At 52.3% G+C, this 23,935-nt stretch overlaps 1 pseudogene; it reads left to right on the top strand.

The window, feature by feature from the left end:
- Positions 1 to 7,509, top strand: part of LOC142422936 (NAD kinase 2, mitochondrial-like) — a 68,188-nt pseudogene extending 60,679 nt beyond the window's left edge.
- The last annotated feature ends 16,426 nt before the right edge of the window (positions 7,510 to 23,935 follow it).

Genomic DNA, 23,935 nt, shown 5'->3' with positions numbered 1-23,935 from the left:
TGCTGTCCACTGGAACTGTGGGACTCTTGTCCTTTGTGTGGGGTACAGTACCATTCCAGAGAGCCCGGCGTCCCTGAACCCCACCTCCCCCGTGCCAGGAGTGCCCTCCCCCCACCCCAAATGCTTAACTGATTACAAATGTCCCACACATGGCTGAGAAGTGCACCAAGGTAGGTGCACTGGGTCCCTCTACTCTGTTCTGGTCACTTGACCAGCTCAGTGACACTCACTCACTTAAAGTCCACACTGTGACCATTCCAGGGCCACTGTGGTGGCAGCAATGGCCAGACCATGAGCGACGTGAGCCTGATTTCAAGAGCTGGCCCGTCCGGACACATGAAAGCCTGCCTCGGGAGCGCCTAGAGCCAGAGAGAAAGATGCCCACTACTCTCCCTCCACTGTGCCTCCAAGGGCGCTGGCCTCGGGTCGGGGAGGGAGGAGTCCAGAATCGGAACCGGAAGTGCCAATCGCAGGAGCACTCCAGATAGAAGGAGCCCCAAGCTCGCCTCATGGGACGCGGGATACCTACTCCACCTACCCCTTATCCACCCTGGCTGTTCTCACCTGGTTCCAGGCAGGTGTGCCACCTACCATCACGGGGAAGGGAACAAAAGAGAGACAGTCACAGGTGAAGAGAGAAGGCAGGTTCAGTTCCCGAGCCGGGGCAGGCTTGTTGCTTGACTGAATAGCTGAGGGTAAGTCAGAGAGCTGAGGGTACGTCAGGTTCTTCCACGCCAGGGATTATTCCACACAACATGTAACAAATTTTCTCTGTGACCAGCAGGTAGATGCAGACAAGTACTTGGGGCAATACATGGGTCTTAGTCCTGGCGGGGTGGTTGGGGGGGTTGGGCGGAGGGGGGCTCATCTTCAAAAACAAGGTTCAACCAACACTGTGACTTCCCAGGGGATCTGTCGGGCCAGGTAAATTCAAGGCAGAGAGGTCAGCCCAGAAGGCTTGGGCAACTGTTTTGGGGGTCGCTGAAGAAAATTTTCTCAAAGGTAACATATGACCCCTGGGGGGCGGTTGTTATTTTTAAGGATTTTTTTAAACATCATTTTATTGGGGGCTCATACAACTCCTATCACAATCCATGCATACATCCATTGTGTCAAGCACATTTGTACATTTGTTGCCCTCATCATTATCAAAACATTTGTTTTCTACCTGAGCCCTTGGTATCAGCTCCTCATTATCCCCCTCCCTCCTCGCTCTCCCTTCCTTCATGAATCCTTGATAATTTTAAATTATTATTATTTTGTCATGTCTTACACTGTCCGACATCTCCCTTAACCCACTTTTCTGTTGTCCATCCCTCAGGGTATATGTAGATCCTTGTAATCAGTTTCCCCTTTAGATCCCACCCTCTCTCCACCTTCCTAGTATCACCACTTTCAGCACTGGTCCTGAAGGGATCATCTGTCTTGGATTCCCTGTGTTTCCAGTTTCTTTCTGTCCCAGTGTACATCCTCTGGTCTAGCCGGGTTTGTAAAGTAGAATGGGGATCATGATAGAATGGAGAACCGCACCGGTGAGCAAACTGCTGCTCGGACGTGGTGTCGTCCAAAAGCACAGGGAAGGGCTTGAGAGATGGAGCACCACCTTCAGAGATGCAGAGGGACTCTGTCGAGACGCAGTCACCCCGCGTTTCTGACATTTTTGTCCAACGAAGGTTTCTGTTATCCGAAGCAATATTTTCTTTGTGACTCTTTCTCATCTGCGAATCTAAGTCAGCCTCCCCTAAGCCATGCCCAACTGTGGAGTAGCGAGGAGACAGAGTGAGACACAATTAACCGGAAAGAGGCAGACAGCTCGAAGGGAGCAATAGATGCTGCCTTTGGGGACACCGAGGTGTCACCCATCAGCATGTGAGACTGAGTCCGCGTTGATCCCATACCTCATGAGCACGCAGATAGATGGGCATCCAGCCTTCAGCTGTCCATAAGCAGCCCTGGCTCTGATTTCTTGGGAAATGGTTTTGGGAAAAGGAGCCCTGGTAGAGAAGTGGTCACACCTTAGGCTACTAACTACAAGGTCATCAGTTTGAAACCACCAGCCACTCTGCACAAAGAAAAAAAAAGAAAAAAACAGAGAGACTTTCCTCTCTGGTAAAGAGTTATGGCCTCGGAAACCCACAGGGGCAGTTCTACCCTGCGCTATAGGTCGCTCTGAGTCAGCATCGACCTCGATGGTGGTGAGTTTGGTTTTTGAGGATGGGTCTTGGGGAAAACGCAGTGAGGAGGTGAAGAAGTGGGAGTGGGAAGGGAAGGAAGTCAAAGGAGAGTGGGCCTCCAGCAGGGCCACCTGGACGGCTCCGTCCTCTATCTCATCAGTGGGCCCTGAGATGGGCTGGCACAGGGGCCAGCAGGGAAAGCATTTCTGCCTCCCAATTCAAGCCTGTCCGTCATCAATGGAGGACCACCTCCCAGGAGACAGAAATTCCCAGGCACCTCAGTTCTCTGTGCGAAGGAACTCCAGCCACCCCCAATGAAGGTCAATGGCAAAAAGGAGGGGGCAGTGGTGGTGCTTGGTGGGAAGAGCACTGAAGTGGTGGGGGGTGGGGTGGACAGAGAAACCCAGGTGCCTGCACCTGAGCCCAGGAGGGGCTGCAGCACAGAGGCACCGCGTGGGTGAACAATGGGTGCACCTGCCTGCTCTCCCAATGAGACTTTCAAAGGGGGCCCATTGCCCCCAGAATGGCCACACTTCTTCAGGCCCCCCAGCACCTGGCTCCTCCATGATCATGGGGGAGGGAGCCTTGAGAACAGCTCCTGGGTCCCCTGAAAACTCTCCTTCCAGCTGTTACAGCAGGCAGCTGAGTTCTCCCTCTTTCCAACCACATGGCAGTGTCCTTCCCTGGGCACCAGCTCTGCCAGCGGGGTCCCCTTGTCCACATCCTGGAAGTCCACTCCAGGACCTGGCCAGGATACAGGGCTGCACCTCCACCACCTCCCGGGTTTCGGCACATGCTTCAGGGCACCAAGGCAACCCCCACCTCCACCCCGGCTCAGGATCATCTGGACTCCCTCAAGTGACTCCCTAGGGTGGCCCCTGCTTCTGCTTCCTCCCACCCATCAGCTCTCCCTCTCTTCCTTCAGGGTAGTTTTAGACTGGGAGATCCTGCCCATAAATAAGCAACCCCCTGTCCTCCCTAGTCCCCTGAGATTGTGCCCCCGACAGCCACCCTCAATTGCCCACCCTCCTCCAGGCAGGACCAGACAAGCTGGACTCCTGAATGGGCCGTTGTTCGGGCCCAGGACAGGCTTCCTCTGACAGCTGCCTCTGAGGGTGGATGGGAGCCTTTGCACTCACTGATTTTATTATATTATGAGCTCATTGTCAAAAATTTAGAAAATGCAGGAAAACATCAAGTCGGGGTGTGGGGGGGGTGCGGGAAATAATCCCAACTGGCAATTTCGTGACCCAGAGGTTTCCCCAGTTAACAGCTGGGTTATAGGTATCCTAACTTCGTACATGAAGAGAATGCTGGTGGCGTTGTGGTTACACATTGAGTGGCTCACCGAAAGGCCAGCAGTTCGAAACCACCAGCTGCTCCATGGGAGAAAGGGGAGGCTGTCTTAAAGATTGACTGCTTCAGAACACCACGGGGGCAGTCCTGTCCTGTCCTGTCCGATAGGATCGCTGCAAGGCAGCATCGACTCGGCGCAGTGAGTTTGGTTTGGGGTTACACTCCTGTGCCGGACAGCCGGAGTGAACTTCGATGCATTCAAACAATCTTAGTGTCGTTCCCCTCTAAGGAGCAAAATCAGAACTCCTGCTTGGAAAGAGAGCTGCCCCAGGGCATCCCAGCACAGACCAGCACCCAGGAGGGGCTCAGGGAAACGGAAGAGGGGTCAGGAGCCCCCAGGAGAAGCTCCTGGTGTCAAGGGCCCTGCGTAGCTGCTCAGATGTCCAATACCTGGGTGCTAACCGAGGACAGAAAGCAAAACCCTTCCTGGCGGTATCTTATTAAAGTGAATACAGCCCTTTGGGGGACAGCCCTGCATGGCCTCACCTCTGCTGGCATCACCAGCCACTCACATGGCCCACGTGCTCTCAGCCTCCCCCGGAGAGTGGGGGCTCACCGTCTGGCTACTGTTACTCTCAGGCTCATTGTCGGGGCATGGCTCATTGAAATTAGATCGCTTTGGGAGCTCCCGATGCTTCAGGGGCAGAGGAGGAGGAGTTCAAGGTTGTCCTGAGACGTGAAGGTCTGGCGCCGCCCTTCCGCGAAGTTGAATTTCTCAGGGCGCTCAGTCTCCACATCTGCGAAATGGGGTCTGCAAGTGCATGCAGGAATTAACGTGACCATTCACAAAGGCAATGCCCTACATCCTAATTTGGAGGCGAGGGCCTTACAAACTCATGAGGAGCCATCTAAGGTGCCACCCTGCTCTCTCCCCATCCAGAGGAAAGAAGAGCAACGGAAATCAAAAGACACATGGAAACGATTAGCCCGATGGGCCCATGGCCATGTAAACAGCAGCCTCCATGACCCTGAGACCAGAAGAACTAGATGGTGCCCGGCCGCCACCACCAGCTGCTCTGAAGAGAGTCCCCTGAGAAGGTCCTGGATCGAGTGGGAGAAAAACATGGTACAGAATGCGACATCATACAAGCGACCGGGCCACTAGTGGGACACCCCCCCCCCCCAAGATCATGATCCCTACCCTTCAGGTCTGGAAAGGAAGTCACCTCCAATTAAAAATAATCAACCCAAGGACAAGCTCAGAGTTAGGAAAGAAGGAGGGATGGAAACAGGCAAGCCGGGAGGACGCGAGACAGGCGGTGGTACGTGGAGGGGATTGCAGTGGATGAGTTGAATCAGCATGTGTATGAACGACTAATTTGATTTTAAGGGGAAAAGCAGTCAACTTGTCACTCAAACTCCAGGTAGCTTCAGGCCACCAGGAAGGACACAGGGTCCCCTTGGTCTCCTCATCAGTTCTCCTGAACAATGTGTCCTTTGCTTCCACACGACCGTGTCGTAGCCCGTCCACAGGCACCACATCAATGGCGGAAGCAATTCCCGTCTTCTTCTGGCAGCATTTGCCCTTGTTTGCTCAGTGAGCAGGGCCACAGTTGATCGAGGTTGACAGTGGGACAGAGCGCTGATTCTTCTTCAACAGGTCATGTTCAGACAGACTTCTCCAAAGTGACCAGGATGGGTTTTTTGTTTGACAAGTTGACCCTGTGGTGAGGCCTGCTGCCACCATTACCCAGGTCTCCCCAGTGCTTCCGGTGCTGGCTGATGGCAGCCGTGGTCTCAGTTCCCATGGCCCCTAAGTGTCCAGGTCTTCCTCAACCCAGACAGCATGTAAGTGACTGCGACAAAGGAGCCGTAGGGACTGATGAATGGAAAACTACAGTCTGTTCTGTACACCTTCACCCAGGTCACAGTAAGAAGGTTCAAAGGAATGGAATGTGAAAGCCCTAAGTCGTACAGTGTCCACAGAAGTCCACTCCCAGGCCTGATGGAATCTTCCAGAATGGTGTCTTCTGGCAATGGGGCGTTACGTTCCGTGAGGCCTGCGCAGGCCCCAAGAAGGCCTCCTCACTGGTCCCCAGCAGGCTGTTCCCGTTCATGGGTACAGAAAAAGGGGGTGAAGGAGAGAGTCGTTGGATAGGGAAGCTCCGCCTCAGAGGCATCTCCCCCAAGTCCCCGCTGCAGGCTCAGGCCTGGCCTGCCTCTTCTCAGTCTTTCCCTGAGGGTCTTCTCACAAGAGTTCCCCTGCAGCTCCAATCAGGCCCCCACCAACCAGCTCCGTAACCACCCAGCCCCCAAATTAAAAAAACATATAAAAAACTGGATGAGTTAATTTGCTCAAATGGACCAGAGTGCAATAACTGATTACATTTTTCCCCAAAGGAAACTTCAGTTAATTTGGCCGGTGACTCATGTACCAGGCTGCCAGTTACAACACACACCAGGGCAGACGCAGCCTGCGCCCAGCCCGGCTGGCGGCCGCCTACCCGCCCCATGCTGCTGGTCTGGGTCACTGATGCTTGGCGGGGCTGAGGCACGGCCAGAAGTGCCCCTTGGAGGACATGTGTGGCCCTTCTGAAAGTGCCAGGCACACGTGCATGCGTGTGTGCACAGAGAGGCATCTACAGCTGCGGTTCTCAAACTTCCTCATGCCGTGACCCTTTCATACAGTTCCTCATGGGGTGGTGACCCCCCTCCCAACCACAACATTATTGTCGTTGCTACTTCATCACTGTCATTTTGCTACTGTGATGAATCGGGAGACCCCTGTGAAAGGGTCGTTCGACCACCAAAAGGGGTCATGACCCACAGGTTGAGAACCGCTGATCTACAGGGATGCACATTCGAGGCACAAGTCAAAACTGGAGTTCACACACACACACACACACACACACACACACGGGGCCCTAACTTAATAAGACAAGTCAGTGGCATGAGACCCTCAGGCAGGCATTCCTCTGCAGAGTGACACTGGGCAGGGGAGGGGGGAGTCCAACGAAAGTCACTTGTTAGTCAAACTCACTGCCATCCAGTTGATTCCGATTCATCGTGACCCCGTAAAAGAACACGTAGAACTGCCCCGTGGGTTTCCAAGACTGTAACTCTTTACGAAAATAGAAAGCCTCCATCTTTCTCCTCCAAACCAGCAGGTGATTTCAAACTGCTGACCTTGTGGTGAGTGGCCCAACTCGTGACCACTATGCAACCTGGGTAAATCCGCTGCACAAGACCTCTTTAAGAGGCAAGAGTTCTGTTCCAGGTCTGTAATCCCCATAACAGTGGGGATGGACAGAACCCCTTGCAGAAATGGGTGGAGGGTGGAGGGGGGTGGAGGGGGGGGCAAGGCAGTGTGTACTAATCAGGAATGACCCCTCCCACTCCCACCTCAGAGGGCCTCCACAGCCTGCCCTGGACTAGAGGTCTGCCCCCTTCCCCACTCTCTACTCCTCCTCCCACCCATCAGCCACCCCATCCTGCACCCTGGGGCCTTTCTTCCAGCTCCCTCACCGGCCCTCCCCTCCTCTCTTGTGCCTTCTCCTTGACCCCTGTGACTGGGCGTGGCCAAAACTTCTGTCCCTGGAGGCTGGGGCCGGAACCCAGGTCAAGATCAGGCCCAAGCTTGGGCATCCCCTTTGACGCCCTCTGCTCTCCACATCCCGACCACATTCATACCCTTCGGTGTCGGGGACGTCAGCCTGTCGTGCCACTCTGCTCCTCTGGCCCGCCTGCCCCCTCCGTGCAGATCCCTGGGGGCTCCGGCCCTCGGAGGTCCAGCCTGGCGAGGGGACGATCCCCGCAGGTGGCGCTAGGTGGCGACGCGCTAACGGGGATCAGAAAGAGCCGGCGGTCCTGGACCGGCCCGATGTCCCGCCGCCCCTCTCCCACCGCGCTGGCGGCCACCCGGTCCTGGGCTCCTGGCACCGACCGAGCTCCACTCTACGGCCCTGGCTCAGCTCGGCCCTGGCTCAGCTCGCCCCTGCCTCTCCCGCCGCCCCTCCCGCGGGCTGCGTTCCACCTCTAGGCACCTTCTTGGGTCCCAAGGGCCTGGTCCACTGTTGGCACCCACGAGTGGCCTGTAAAGCCTTGCTTAGCCTCTGGGAGAAGACCCTGCCCAGCTGGGAGGTGGAGAAACAGAACCTGAGGATGGGGAGAGGAGGCGGGGTGCCTCCCTGCCAGTGGGAACAACAGCCAGTCTATGGCTGGTAACATCATGGGGAAAAGATGGACATCGAGAATTTCCTTTCCTCTCGCTTGGGGCCACAACCAATGTTCCCGGAAGCAACAGTCAAGAGACCAAACAAACGACTCATTGCCTTTAGTCAATCTGCTGCCTTTAGTCAATCTGTTGGGGAGCAACGGTGTCATTTTAAGGGCTGAGGTGACCCTGCCCCAAGGCATGGTCTTCTCCATTGCCCCCTGTGCGTGTGAAAGTTGGACACCGAACGCGGAGGACCCAAGAAGAATGGGTGCCTTTGAATTGTGCCGGTTACAAATAGTGAAAGTACCACGGGCCACCAAGAGGTCACACAGTACAGCCAGGATGCTCCCTCGCGGCGAAGACGGAACGACTTCCTCTCACATACTTTGGCACTGTCAACAGGAGCGACCAGTCCCTGGAGAAGAAAGAACATCACACGTGGTAAAGTAGAGGGACGGCAAAAAATGAAACTAAAGGGAGGAAGGCCCTCGCAGCGATGGATTGACACGGCAGCTCCATGATGAACTCCGGCGTCAGACCAATGGTGACTAGCACAGGGCCAGGCAGTGATGTGTCCTATGGTGTGACCCGGAACGAACTCAACACCACCTAGCAACTCAGTCCACCAAGTCGGTGAGATGATGTGCAAAGCTCAGGCTTGGCCCAGGCTGGGTGCTGAATGAGTAGCAACACCTAAGTCTCCCCATTATGCTGCCTAAGACTTGCCCCTCACCACTGCTTCCCCACACCCCTCAGTGGCAGGACTCCTAGCTTGGGTAGAGTCTAGCTTGTCAATCATGTCACAGCCCGATGCCTCCTTGCAGGCCTGGCCTCTTAAGGATCCTGGGAACTTCCTCTCTTCCTCCCCAGAGGCCTGACGCACACTCCCTGCTTCAGATTCCTGTTGAGAAGCCACGTGGAGCTATGCTGACGGCAGCTACAGCCCTGGAGCTGGAGGAGCCACATGGAGACCCATGCCAGCGCTGAGATACTTCCACCACCACTGGATCCACAAGACTTTCCACCCCACCCCCAACAGCCTGTGATCTTCCTGCATTCGGCATCATTGCATGTCCTGAATGAGTCTAAAGAGGAATTTATGGACTAGTCTCAGACATATGGGCTAATATCAGATTTATGGACTTGATATGGACTGAGCTGGGATGTTTTCTCAATAGACCATTACTCTGTGATAGAAAGCTCTCTCTTGCACATACAGGAGTGTCCCTGGATTTGTTTCCCTGATTCACCCGGACTAACACAATACAATTCAATAGTTCATCGTATTAAGAAGAGTTGTACAATCATTACCACAATCAGTTTAGAACACGTTCCCCTTTCTCATACGCATTGCTGTTGGGCTGGCGTGTGGAGAAAAACAAGCCAGTGACAGCCGTCTACGTCCAAGAAAGAACCTTCACTCAACAAGGAATTTCCCAACCGGAGAGCATCTCAGCCCAGTCAACTCACATCCATGGGTCCGATCCTCGGCAGGGCCCCCTTCAGACTCATGGGGCTGCACTCTGATGATGCAGAAAGGTGAAGCGGGGAGATCACAAGCCAGTGGGTCCAGAGTCCTGTGGATCCAAGGTCGGTGGAAATATGGCAGGATGCTGGCAGCTCTCAGGGTCGGGGACCTGCATGCAGGAAGGTGAGGAGGCAGGAAGAGAAGAGTGGGGTCTCCAGTGTCTCTCTTATAAAAAGGTCACACCTCTCAGGAGGCATCATCAGGCTGTGACCTGATTGACAGGTCCCCCCCCCTCCATTAGGTGCGCATTGACATTAAATCTTAATACCGCAGCCGCCCATGCCCAGCCTGCCTCCCCTGGAATGTCCCTAGGTAGTTATTAATCCAGTTACTGACCCCATAGATCCACCCATCCTGGCTTTCACATACAGAAAAAAAAAACATGCTAAACAAAATCAAGAGACAATAAATAAATAAAACCAACAATAATGACAAAAGAAAACAGAAAAATCTCCATTGAAAAGAAAGCATAACATTAAAAACTGGAATACATTGAAAATGGGTCAAAAGGAAGATCGAATGATAAGAAGTTACATTTCAACTTACCTGGATCTGCTGTCGCCAGCTTTACCATGCTCCCTGCCTGATAACAGGGCTATGGACACCTCTGGACTGTGGTCACAGGCTTAATCTTCCAGGGGACCCTGCAAGTGGACTTTGGGCTTCTGCTATCACCCATAGCCTTCTGCAAACTGGGCGTTCAGAATTTAAGCTCTGATATAGTTCTCTCCTCCAGATATGGATTTTATTATTTACAATCCTTGGATCACACAGGTTGCTATGCTACCTTCCATGTGGACTTAGTTGACACCTCACTTAGATGGCTGCTGGTTTTGAGACAAACCTTTAAGACCCCAGGCTCGATTCTTTCTGACAGATGGACACCATCTGCTTTGCTATAGCACCCTTATTAGAAGGACTTTCAGAGCGGATGATGCAACTGGGGCCCAGGGACCAGCTCAAAGTCAAGTAGAAAACCAGAGGCCTAGAGGAACCTTCAGTGGAGGGAAAAGGAGGAAGGAAAGTGGAAAGAGATGAATTTAAAACATGAACACACTCACATGACATTGTGGAATGAGCCTGAGCTTGAACAGGGGACTCAGTGTGGTGACGCCCTGCTCTGGGCCCCAAGTCACCAAGGAGCGCTCCTGACATCAAGGATAGAGCTGTCACCACAGCACACAGTCAGTCCATTGTCACCTAGCTGTGCACCCCAGAAAGCTCTGTCTTCCAGACACTGGAGCCATGTCCTTGTGTGAACTGTACCCTTAACAGCCTGGCGGGGGGTCGGGGGAAGCTGGCAGGCGGTCCCCAGCCCCAGAAGCCCACTCTCCCCATTGCCCCAGGGACTCAACCTGATAGCCATAAAAATATGCAAATCTCCGTGGACATTCTGTGAAGTGTCCCCAAGATGGCATCATGGAGCTAGCCCTGGGTTGGGGGTGAGAGGTCTGATCTCTGCCCTGTGTCACCCTGGAACCCCCTGAGCCCTTCTGGACTCCTCTTTGCGCTTCGCCAATGCAACCATGCACCCAGCAGTGATCGTGCGTGCACCTGGGCCACGGTGGGGGGTCACACCGCAGAAGGCAGCAAAGAGCGGCTCCTTACTCGCTGCCTTTTGGGAGAGGGGGCTGCTGTTGATTTACCTGCAGGACCCAGGAAGCAAGTTCGGTCCTCTCCACAGATTGACCATGCCAGCAAGCCTGAGTCTCAGGGCACCGCAGGTGGGCCCAGCGCTACGCACAAGGGGCTCACAGGGATGTGCTTCTGCTTCTGGTGGCTTTTCTCCGCATGCGGATCCCTCTGCCCGGTGCTCTAAACATCGGGGCCCAGAGTCCCTGGGGGAGAGGCCCTTTAGCAGCATCACCTCCAGATTTTCGCGGACCACCAATAAGCAGGAGGTGGGATTCTGGGGGTCCTTGCAGGCCAAAAGCAGCAGCAGTCGTGGCCGTTCAAGAATGGCCCCAGTTGTACCACCACCAGCCTGGCACAGCCCCTCACATGACCTCCTGGCACCGGCCTAACTGGGACATGAGCTCAGCTGAAGACGGCCTCGAACACTTACTTATGAGATTTGATTTTTTTTTTAAGGTATAATAAGCAAGATCGAAATGGAGACACTTAGCCTATTTAGAACTGCCAGCTGATTGCTTTCTGAGTATTTTACTACATCGCCTTGGGCACCCCAAAAACTGATCCCTTCATTACAGACAGCACTTGGTCCCAGTCGATGCCCTCCTTCCCACCAGCTGCAGACTGCCCCGCTGCGGGTCCCGAGCGTGAATAAAACTCCGTTTTAAGAATATCCACCTGGCTGGCGGAACTCCGGAGATTAAGGCTCCCGCCACCTTGCAGGTCGGGAAATGAACTCAGCCCCACAGTTCAACTCTTAGGCAACCAATAAAAGTCTCGCCGTCGTGGAGTCAATTCTGACTCATGGCGATCCTGATAGGGCAGGGCAGCACGGCCCAGGTGGGTTTCCAAGACTGTAACTCTTTGCCGGAGTTGAAAGTTTCCGCTAGCTCCCACGGAGCTGGCTGGTGGTTTCAAACTGCCCACTTTGCGGTTAGCAGCCCACTCGATGCACAACCAAACACCAGGCAAGCGCTCTGGGGAGGTTCGCAGGCCTTAGCTTTGTGAACTGCGGGAGCGCCAAAGGGCAGCATTTCCCGAGGACAACGTGCCAAAGGGTTGAGAAAGGAGGAAGGTGCGACACCAGGGAGGAAAGAGGTAGCATGTGTACAGTGTTCCTTGGTGAGATGGTCATCAGGGACAGGAGCCAAGGGTCTATGTTTTTGTGGAATGCAAGGCTGGTTTGCGCTGTGAAGCTGCATCCGTGAACAATAAACGGTTAAAAGAAAAGGAGTATCCCACCAGGCCCACTGAGTCCCCCACTCAGACGTTTGCTAGGACACTTGCCGGCCTTCATGCCCCACGGAGCTCACTGCAGGGCTGGGCAGCACTGGCCCCAGGTAATACGGGCATGGTGGCTCACTCTCTTCTCCCCAATCTGGCTTGACCTTGCACAGAGACTACTCAGAGTTTGCCAGTAATGGATGGTTGGTGCAGCTCAGACTCCAAGCACGTGAATGGCGGGGAGGCCTGGGGAGCCAGTAACGGCCTGCTTGGACTAGATCTGTGGCTTTTAATGATTTTCTTCAGCAGCAGGATCCTTTTTACAAGTGAAATCCCAGGCAGAGCTCCAAGATAGAACCCAACTGAGAACAGAGCAGCGCCGGCTAAAGGGCAGTCTGCCCGGCTGGCCCCCGCTCCCGCTGGCCATCCCCGCCTCTGAGCCCCTGGAGGGACCTCCCTCGGGCCCTGCAGCTCCAACGTCTTTGGTGTCTATCAGGGACCGATCCTCCCTTCATCTAGGAACCAGGTTCGGTGGCCTCGCCAGTCTGGGTGTAGTAAAAGACAAGAAACAAAAATTGGAAGTGACTGTGGGGAGGCAATTTGACTCATACTGACCCCGTGAACCACGGAGAGAAGTACGGCTCGGTTCTGAGCCGTCCGCACAGTGGTGGTCACGGTGGAGCCCACCGCTGCAGCCACTGTGTCAATAACACGGTGTCTTTTTGGGTCCACCTTCTACTTCAGCAGCGCCACCTCCTTGTCCAGGAACCGGTCCCTCCGGACAGCGTGTCCAATGCATGGAAGATGAAGCCATCCTGGCTGTGCGTCCTCCAGACAGACTGGTTGGTTCTGCTGACTGTCCTGGTGCATTCCAATCTGCTCCTCCTTACTCGTCGTTCAGCTTTCACATCTATATGATGGGATCGAAATCATTCACAATCAATAATCTGTCAAGGAGCCATGAGGGTGGGAGGGTAGGGGAGGGAGGGGGAAAAAGAGGAGCTGATCCCAAGGGCTCAATGGAAAGCACATGTCTAGACAAGAATGATGGAATATAGGTACTAATATGTTGCACACAATTGATGTATGGATTGTAACAAGAGCTGTAAGAGGCTCCAATAAAATGATCTGAAAAAGAAAGAAAGAAAATGCCATCCCTGGGCTCCAGTCAGGGGCACCTTAGTCCTCAAAGCGACATCCCTGCTTTTCAGCATTAGAAGAGGTCTTTTGCAGGAGACGGGCCTATTGCCATATGCCATTGATGTCCTGCCTGCTGCTTCCACGAGCACTGATTGTGGATCCAGGTAAAACCCCCTGCTGACCCCTGTGACCTTGCCTCCTTTGTCTCTTGTGGGAGGCTGTTGCGAGGATTTTGATTTTCTTCCCAAAGATGTGCAAGCCACCCTGAAGGCTACGGGTAGCCAGCTTCCTCAGTAAGTGCTCTGAGCCCTCTTTCTTGCACGGTTGGTTGCGGCATCTGCATCTCGCTGTGGTTCACGAGCCGTACTCCGAGCCTCGTGCCACACTCCTCTACGGATAATCCAGCTTCTCAGGCGGTTCGCTCAGTATGCAAGTCCAACAGGTACGGCGGAAGGATCCAACCCTTTCAGCCCTCGCTCTGTTCGAAGGACTGCTTCGTGGTCCATGGGCACAGGTTCTGAATACGCGGCTAAGTGTTTAGGAATTCCCACTCTTCGCATGCTCTCCATAGCTTGTTATGAGTCACACAAATGGCTTTGCATAGTCAATACCAAATTGTTTTTCTTGGGATTCTTTGCCTTCAGTCAGGATCCATCTGACATCAGCAATGATATCAAATCCCTCGTCCCATGACTTCTTCTGAATCCGGCTTGCATTTCCAGGAGCCCCACCCCATCCATGCTCTGCCACAACCATTTTCAAATTATTTTCATCAGAATGTTACTTGTGTGCAATATTAATGCTGCTGTTCAGTCATTTCCACATTCTGTTGGGTCTCAGTCCTTCGGCGTAGACACAAATATGGCTCTCTTCCAGTTGATCGGCCAAGTCGCAACTCCCAAATGTCTTGCAAGCTCCAAGTTTCCAGTGTTGCGTCGATATGTTGAAACATTTCACTTGGTTTACCTGGAGCCTTGCCTGCAGTGTAGCTTGGGCTTCATGGCCAACACCATCAATTCTTGACCATATGCTAATTCTTGAAATGGCTGAACATCAACCGGTTCTTTTGGGTCCAGTGACTCTGTTCCTTTCATCTTCTTTGATACTTTCTGCTTGTCTAACATTGTGTCCATAGACTCCTTCAACATTTCAACCTGAGGTTTGCAATCTTTCTTCAGTCTTTTCAGCGTGAGAAATGTTGACAGTGTTCTTTCTGCTTGGCTTTCTAGCTCCAGGCCTTTGCCTATTTTACTGTAATACTTGACCTTGTTTTCGAGAACTGCCCTTTGGAACTTTCTGTCCAACTCTTTTACTGTATCGTTTAATCCCTGAACTTCAGTTGCTCTACATTCAGGAGCAAGTTTCTGAGTCCCTTCTGACGTCCATTTGATCTCATTTCTTTTCTATCTTTTTGATGACCTTTTGCTTTCTTCATGGGTGATGTTCACGATGTCATCTCACAATTTGTCAGGTCTTTGGTCCTCATTCCTCAATGTGTCAAATCTTCTCTTTAAGATATCCTCGACATTCAGGCGGGATATACTCGTGGTTGTATTTGGCTCTCCTGGACTTGTTTGAACTTTCTTCGGTTTCAACTTAGATCTCCATATGAGTTTGTCACAGTCAGCTCCCGACCATGTGTGGGGTGATAATGTGAAGCTTCTCCATCATCTCTTTCGACAGATGTAGTCAGTTTGATGCCTGTGTTCCTTCTGGCAAGGTCCATGTGTGTAGTTACGATTTATGTTAATGCACAAGGAAGAAGTGGCTACTCTTAGAAAACTGCCATGCCATTTCCAATGTCATTTCCAATCACCAAGGCCATGCTTTCCAACTAGTGATCCTTCCTCTTTGTTTCCAACTTTTGCATTCCAATAACCAATAATTATCATTGCCTCTTGATTCATGTTTGATCAACTTCAAACTGAAGAAGTTGGTAGAATTCTTCTCCAATTCTTCATTATTGACTTTAGTAGTTGGTGCATACATTTGAATAATAGTATTTTCACTGATATTCCTTGTAGACATTTGAATATTGTCGTATCACAGATAGCATTCAAGATGTGTGTTAGTCTGGTCAGGCTACAGAAGCAAATCCAGCGACACTGATATGTGTGTAGGAGAGAACTTTATATCAAAGAGCAATTGTACATTAAGAAAACATCCCGGCCTAGTCCAGATCATGTCCATAAGTCCGATATTACCCCATATGTCAATACTAGTCCAAAAATACCTCCTTAGACTCACGCAGCAATGCAATGATGCTGAATGGAGGAAGATCACAGACCAGTGAGTAGAAAGTCTTGTGGATCCAGTGGCAGTGGAAGCATCTCAGCCCTGGCATGGGTCTCCATGTGGCTCCTCCAGTACCAGGGCCATAGGCCCATCAGCGTAGCTCCATGTGGCTTGTCAACAGGAATGTCAAGCAGAGAGTGTGTCTGGCCTCCAGTAAGCTATTTATCAACTTTGCAACTCCAAATGAGTCATCAAGCTGCGACCTGATTGACAGGCTAGACTCCACCCCTTCGCAAGTTGTCAGGAGATTATGTAACTGTCACAGGGTGGATCTTGAAATGTTCTTTTTAATGGTAAATGTGATGCTATTCTTCTTAAAGTTGTTACTCCCGGCAGAGTAGATCACATGAAGATATGATTCAAGATGGCCGATACCCAGCCATTTCAGCTCACTAACACCTATGATACATTGGTTAGAAAACTGAGATAGTTAAAAGTTTATTGTGCCAACCTGGCTGAAAAACACATGTGGGATTAATTAAAGGGTGGAGCGATAAATGGCCAGTGAGCCTTGCCTTTCTAGTTCTCGGGTCTCTTGCTTTCTGATTGTTGGACCAGGGTGCAGCTTCCTTAGCCAGTTCCCTGCTTCAGCTGGCAAGGCTCACTTCCTGCAAGACATCCCTGAGGAGAAGCCACACGAACCTACTCCGATCAGCCCTGGGTGCTGGAGAAGCTGTGTGGAGACCCCTGCCAGCGCTGAGATGCTTACATGTTCACTGTTTCTGCTTTCCTCTCACAGCTGACATCATTGAGTGTGTTTTGTGAGATGGAGGAGGACTTCTTGTGGTTTGGTGTTGGACATATGGGTTAATGCTGGACTTGTGGACTTGGGTAGCACTAGGTTGAGATGTTTTCTTGATGTGCACTTATCCTTTATATAAAATGCTCTTATATATAGATATAGATATAGATATAGATATAGATATAGATATAGATATAGATATAGATATAGATATAGATATAGATATAGATATAGATATAGATATAGATATAGATATAGATATAGATATAGATATAGATATAGATATAGATATAGATATAGATATAAGTTTCTGTGGATTTGTTTCTCTAATATCCCCAGACTAACACAAAAACCAAAAAGGAAGTGCACATTTATGATAGCATAAATTGAAAGAACTAAAGGGAAGATTAAAACCTGGAATTGGAATACTGAAAGATTCTATGGGCAAAATATTGAACAATGCAGACAACATCAAAAATAAAGATGGAAAGAATACACAGAGTCACCGTACCAAAAAGACCTAGTCGGCATTCAACCATTTCAAGAGATAGCATATGATCAAGAACCAAGGGTACGGAAGGAAGACGTCCAAGCTGCACTGGAGGCTTCAGCCAAGATCCAGGAGTTGATATAATACCAAGTGCACTGTTTCAACAAGTTGATGAAGCACTGGGAGCACTCGCTCATCTACGCCAGGGAATTTAGAAGACAGCGATTTGACCAACTGACTGGAAGAGATCCATGTGTGTAGCCATTCCAAAGAAAGGTGACCCAACAGGAAGTTCACCTTATAGAACAATGGCATTGCTGTCACGTGCAAGTACAATGCTGCTGAAGATCACCCAACACCGACTGCAGCAAGAACATTGACAGGGAGCTGCCAGAGCTTCAGGCCGGATTCTGGAGAGGAACAAGAGAGATCCCTGCTGATGTCAGCTGACCTTGGCTGAAAGAAGAGAATAGCAGAAAGATGCTGGATTGTGTCTCGTGGATTGTGTTCCTAACTCACCTGTGAATAAACTTGAGAAGAAGGGGAATTCCAGGACACTTACAAGAGGTGGCAGCTTATGATTGCAACCCCGCATGTGGCTTGTTGTGCTGCACCCTCACCCGTCTCACTGGTCTTCAGTCTGTGGGCACTCTGGCTCTCTGGGAGTCCCCAGATGAATCCTGTTGGCCATCTGATGATAGCTCTCTTCCGTCCTTGGCTCTGGATGACTAGGACAAGGATGCTTCTGGTTATACCCGTAAGCAGTTGCCAATAAGGCCGTTCCGACTCCTGACACCCTGAGGATGTCAGAGTCGACCTGTGTTCCCCAAGTTTTCACTGACATTCTCACCTGATGGTTTGGAAATAGACCCACGGGCCTTTCTCGTGTGTGAGGTGCCTCTGGGTGGAGTTGACCCTCCAACCTCTTGGTCAGCTGCCAAGCATGTGAACTGTCTGTATCACCCAGGGGTGCCATTTCTGGCAAGAACCTTTCCAAGCCACCGATGCTGAGGCCTGTAGAAAAGTCACCCACGATTACCAATGCCACCCACCAGCTGGGACACAAGACTGGGCCGAAGAGTCCTTCACTCATGCATTCCACTCACCTGTGTGTCAGGCCCAGCACGAGAGATGCCATGAGACCCAGGACAGGCAGAGCTGCTGTCCTGAGGGAGTTTGCAGCGCATGCTGGCACTGAAGTGTGTGGTTACACCCTGCAGGCAAATGGAGAAGCTTTGGAACCCGTTGGAGGAGGTCAGGGAAGATTTCCCAGAGGGAGCACCTTTGAGCTGTAACCTAGAGAGTTACACAGAAGAGCATGCAGGTAAAACGGGTTCTATCAAAAGGAACAGCATGTGCAAAGGCCCAGAGGCAGCGCAAGGAAAAGGTTCCAACTAGCGCCAGGCTAGAAAGAGGCCTGCAGGCAGTAGGGGTGGGTGCCTAGGGGAGGGCAGTGGCCAGCCGTCATTGAGAACCCTTTTTGACTATGAATCTTACAGTGAGAGTCACTGTGGGAAAGTGGTAGCTACGCCGGTCTAGACTGCTCTTTACCCAGCCCTCCCCTGGGTCTGGGGCACAGATCTGTGAGTGGGCCTCCTGGGCACAGCCGAGCAACAGCCCATGCGCCTGTGAACCAGGCAGGCCCTCTGCTGCTCCACGATTCTACCAGCCTGCACTTGGCATGGGGCCATTAATGTGTCTGCGATGGGGCTGTCACCACCATCTGCCAAGGTGTCCCCACGCTGGGAGATGCAGCAGGCCTCTCTCCCAGGGCTCAGGGCCAGAAGACACCATCCATTTCACCAGCAGCTGCTTGGGCTTCTCTCTAGGAGGTCACCTGCCAGACCCAGCAAGTAGCTCCCGGGACACCAAAAGCACATAATGACATTCTATATGGATTATTGGTTATTGATGATTGGTTGATTATCATTGACTGCTCCGTACCAGTCACTGTAGTGAGTGTTTAACTTCATCCTTACAACGGCCCACGGTCTACGTCATCCCCAGCGCAGAGATGAGACATCACAGGAGCAGAAGTCAATGGCCTGAGACCACGAAACCACGGGGAGCTAGCTTTTGAGCGCCAGCAACTCCAAACCTGTCATCCTCCACCTCTGTGACCTTCATCCTCATCGACATTCATTTCCTTCTGGGGTCATCCTATGGTCCATGTACTTCATCTCACATGCTTTGGCCATGTTTTCAAGAGAGACCAGTCCCTGGAGAGGTCATCATGCCTGGTAACGGAGAGGGGCAGCGGAAAAGAGGAAGACGCTCAGGAGCTGGATGGACACGGTGGCTGCAACCATGAGTTAAGCAGAGGACCCATTGTGAGGATGGAGCAGGACCGGGTGGTGTTTCGTTTTGCTGGGTCACTGTGGGTCGGAACCGACTCAAAGGCCCTCGCAACAAGAATTGTCTATGTGTATCTCCCCAAATCCCTTTAATGCACTTAAAACTCACCCCCTCCCTCACAGTACCGACCTACCATCCACCAGAGGGGGACTGCCTGGGACCCCAGGTGACTGTACTCCCAGAAGACATCAAGTTTCTCCTATGAATGAGCCCCACTTGGCCTGCCTGCCCATTCTCTCTGGCCTGGACCTCTCGGGGGACTAGACAGGGGACAGAGCGAGGGCCTTCCTGGCCCCACCCATTTATTCACATGTTCATTTGCTTGTTCAGCAAATGATTGGTGTGTTAATCGGGTCAACTAGAGAAACAAATTCATAGACACTCATATGTGTATAAGAAAGAGCTTTATATACAAGAGCAATTGTATATTGAGAAAACATCCCAGCCCAGTCCAGTTCAAGTCCATAAGTCCAATATTGGTGCATATGTCCGACACCAGTCTATGAATTCCTCTTCAGACTCACACAACACATGCAATCACGCTGAAGGCAGGAAGATCACAGACCAGTGGGTGCAAAGTCTTATGGATCCAGTGGCGGTGGAAGCATCTCAGTGCTGGTGTGGGTCTTCACGTGGCTCCTCCAGCTCCAGGGCTCTGGCTCCATCCACGTGTAGCTCCATGTGGCTTGTCAACAGGAATGTCAAGCAGAGAGCGAGTGTGTCTGGCCTCCAGTGAGCTATTTGGCACCGTGGCACCTCCAAATGAGGTCATCAAGCTGCGACCTGGTTGACAGACTAGACTCCACCCCTTCCCAAGTTGACAGGCGATTATGTAACTGCCACAAATGGTCCAGCGCTCCCACTTGGAGTCACACCCTGTTGATGGGCGGGGCCAGCGTGGACCCAATTGTGCTCATTCGAGTGGGGCCTACAGGAGTAGTCACAAGAAGTCTTGGGGTCTCTGGAGCCTGGATCTGTCCTGGAGGCTGTGTCTTGGAGCAGATGTCGTGGAGCAGGTCCAAGGACTGGATCCCAGAACTGCTTGCCCAGTTCATTCATCATAATCCTTCTCACCTGCTCAGGTGGCCTGGGCCTGACCTGCCGATGGCACTCGCAGTCACCTCTCATGTGCTCCGTGTCCTCCGGGAAGGAACCAAACCACTTCCTCGTCAAAGCTGCCCCAGGTCTGTAGGGCTCTGGACCAAAACTCTTGGATCTTGAAGAGGTTCTCGGGGCCCCTTATCTCCCGCCTCAGCCTGGCCTCACTTTACCCAGATAAGAAATCATGGGAGAGTTTTTGCTTTTTAGCAGTTGAATCGACACACAATTAACAGGCCATGTAATTCAATAGTCCAATCCTATCAAGAAGACTTGTACAATCATCACCACAATCAATTTCAGGACATTTTGTTCTTCTTCCAGCTCATCGTTATTAACTCCCTGTTTCCTTCTGCCACACCCCCTCTCCCACCACGCCCACCCCACCCACCCCTCCCTCATACACAGGGAACCCTTAAAGCCGTTACTTCCGGTCTCTATGGAGTTACCTCTCCTGGATTTCACATACGGAAAGACATCCAGAGGAGAAAAGAACAGGGGCAAAAGAAACCGAACAAGAATAACAAAGTCAAACGGAGAAAAACCTCAATCGAAAAAGCAGCCGAAAATATGAGAAACAAGAACAAATTTAAAATGAACCCCAGAGGGGATCAAACGAGGTGTTACATTTTAACCGCACTGCATTTGCAACAATACACTTTCCAGTGCCCTCCGCAGGCCAGCAACGCTGTTCGTCTCTGGAGTCCGCAGTCAGAGGCCATTCACTGGAGGCTTAATGAAATTAGTAGGAGGTCTGAGGCCTTGTTTCTCCTGTGTGCTGACAGACAGACAGACCACAGGATGGTAAGCCAGCTGGTCAGGTTTGCAGGATTCCCAGGCCTGGCAGTGACAGGTTGGCAGCTTTGCCAGTGGGGATGGAGGGCAGCAGAACGGAGGGCTTCTGAATGGTGGCTTCCAAGGTCAGAGGCAGGGGGTGGCCAGGACCTCCCAGCAGGCCAGCCCGGCCATCACCCGCACCGGCCTCTGCTGCCCGGTGAACTCTACATGGCTCACGGGGATGCTGCCCCCACCCCCTCACTGTACGGGAGTGCCTGGCGCGGCTGAGAGGTGGGGGACAGAGAGGCAAGTGATTGGGCACTTTTTCTTAAGTCTGTGATAAGCTCCTTCTATTAGACTATAGGGCTCGTCACATAAAATAGATTTGTGGACTCGCAGCCGTGAAAGCCACGTTCCCGAGCCACGGAGATGGCTCCTTCCCCCTCCTCCTCCCACGAGTAACTGATGGTCATGAATTTTTCACCCAAATGTCGCCGCTAAAGATGTCACCAGCCTCCCTTCCCTGGAGAGTTTATGAGCTTGCTTTAATGGGGTGGGGGTGGAGGGGCAAGGAGGAGAAGGGACTGGTTGTATCCCGGAGACAGGAAAAGAGTACTGTCCCCAGGCTGGGCTGCCAGTTCTGGCCACACTGGCAATTCGGCTGCCTGGACGTTGGCCTTGCGGCAGACAGCAAGCCGCAGGGTTGGCATCCACCAGCCATTTGAATCTTTGAAACAACCTCGTGAGGGCAGTGATGGGCTGGGACCCAGAGAGACTGAGCCACTTAGCCAAGGTCACAAAGCTTATCAGAGCAGCAGGACAGGAGGTCAGCCCAGCATCATTAATCTCTGTGTTTCCCTACCTGGTCACACCTCAGGCTCCATCACCACAGACCAGCAAGCAGTCCACTCCCCTCTGGTCCAGGATGTTCAGGAGCAAATCTGAAATATGAACTATGGGAGAGCAGGGGCCAGAGAGGATATCTACACATGGATGGATTCCCTCTTCTGCAAGCATCGGGTCAGGGTCAGGTCAATGACAAAATACTCATTCCTCCTGCTGGAGGATTCTGGGAAATGGAGATGCTCACTTTGGTGAGGTGTGCTTTCTGGGGGAGAAGAGATGGACGAGACCTGGAAAGACCCACAGTCTCCCTTCTCATGGGACCCCAGTCAGATACTTCCAGCAGAGAGGGCGTAGCTCACACCACAGAGATTTCACTAGGGTCTGGTCAACACCTGCCGTCCCTAAGTGACTGGCCATGGACCCCTCAGCCTCCAGGAGCGTTGGGCTGCAAGCTGAAAGAGAAGGCTCTCTAAGCAGAAGGAAGACAGAACCAGGCGTGAGGAGGGAGAATGGGCTGGAGGCCCAGCCCCCCAAATCAGGCAGGGTCCTCTTCCCTCGGACAGTGCAAAGGGCAGGATAGGCCAAAGATCCACCCACTGGTCCTTCTGATCTGAGCTGTGACACCCGACTCTCAAACCCCCTGCCATCGAGCCCGTTTCGACACACAGTGACCCTCTGGGACAGAGGAGAAGTGCCCCCGTGGGTCTCCAGGACTGTAACCCTTTGTAGGAGTAGGAAGCCTTGTTTTTCTCCTGAGGAGCAGTTATTGGATTTGAACTGCTGACCTTGTGCTTAGCAGCTCCATGTGCAGCCACTACGCCAGCAGGACTCCTTCCATTTGATGGACAGAATGAAGGAAAGGAAGCTCTAAAAGGAAATGCTAGCACCTTTCTAGATGAGAGAGACCAGACTCGGATCCAAGGGCTGTACCTTGGTTAGAGCCTCCGTGCTAAGGGAGCCTATGGTTTTGCTTTCTCCAAGCCTCGGGGAGCTCATTACCACTTAAGGTGGCTTGGCCTGTCTTCTAATGGTGTTGAATGAAAACAGTGGCCCCATAGTTCCGACATCCTCCTCCCGCCATTCCCTCTGGACCCTCCCACCCACCCCCCTCTATCCCTCGATCATAGTCATGAGCACTAAGTCAACTCCACTGAATATCAAGCCCTGTTTTTTGGCTTTTAGAACAATCTCCTCCTGTGTACTGTCTGCTCCAGGAGTAATCCTCAATTTTCAGGACAGGATTGGATCACACATGGAGAAAGAGAGACAGGGGGCTTGAAGAGGGGTCCACCTGGCTCTGGGGGACCAGCCCTGTCCACACTGAGCTCTGGACACACTCTCCCGGAGCCCGGGGCAGAAGGCAGTAAAGGGATAGCATCTGAGGCCTTCCAAGTTCAGGGCTAGAGACGAGAATCCCCATCGCGATAAGCCCCAAGTTGATTCCCACGAGGCAGAAGTCAGACAGAGCTCCACACTCCCAACTCTCTTGGCCAATTCTGACACCCGTGGTCCAGCCATAGCACTCTCTGCTTCTCGGCTGGGTTCGATCATTCATCCCAACGCCACGTAGAACTTGGAGACCATCCTCACAATGGCGCGGTTGATTAAGGAAGCAGCAGGACACAAGTCAGGATCTGGATCAACTTGGAAGTTACGGGAACATCTCAAGGGACAGAATACTCCTTGGTCATCAGGACAGCGCCCAACCTCTCAGCTCCTTTCGACTGTGCTGCCATCAACCCTTGCTCTCAGTCACTGCTGAGAACCCTGTTCAGGCAAGTGTGCTTAGAGGTGCCCCACGACTCCAGGAAGCCTCCAGTCCAAAGGCATTCAGCTCTCTCCCCACATGGGACGATGAGCCTACTGCACTGGCCTTGCTCCATGGACCAGGGAGCCGACCACTGCTGTCTTGAGCGAAGCTCCTGGTTGGTGCTATCTCTACTATTACAACTGTCTCTGTCTCCCGGGTCTAGGAGGGTCTCAGGGCAGTCACCCTGGGTTTAAAGAACACACTCTTCTTGACATTGTGAGACAGATGGTCCCCTCAACCCTTGAGAGGCTGGCTTTCTTAAGCCTATGGCAGGCTACGGGCACTTTATTTGCCTAGTTGTTGTCCAATCCC

Source organism: Tenrec ecaudatus, chromosome 12 (genome assembly GCF_050624435.1).
Source record: "Tenrec ecaudatus isolate mTenEca1 chromosome 12, mTenEca1.hap1, whole genome shotgun sequence".
NCBI lineage: Eukaryota > Metazoa > Chordata > Mammalia > Afrosoricida > Tenrecidae > Tenrec > Tenrec ecaudatus.
Note: the sequence above shows the minus strand (reverse complement) of the source record. Positions and strands in the feature narration are given on the sequence as shown.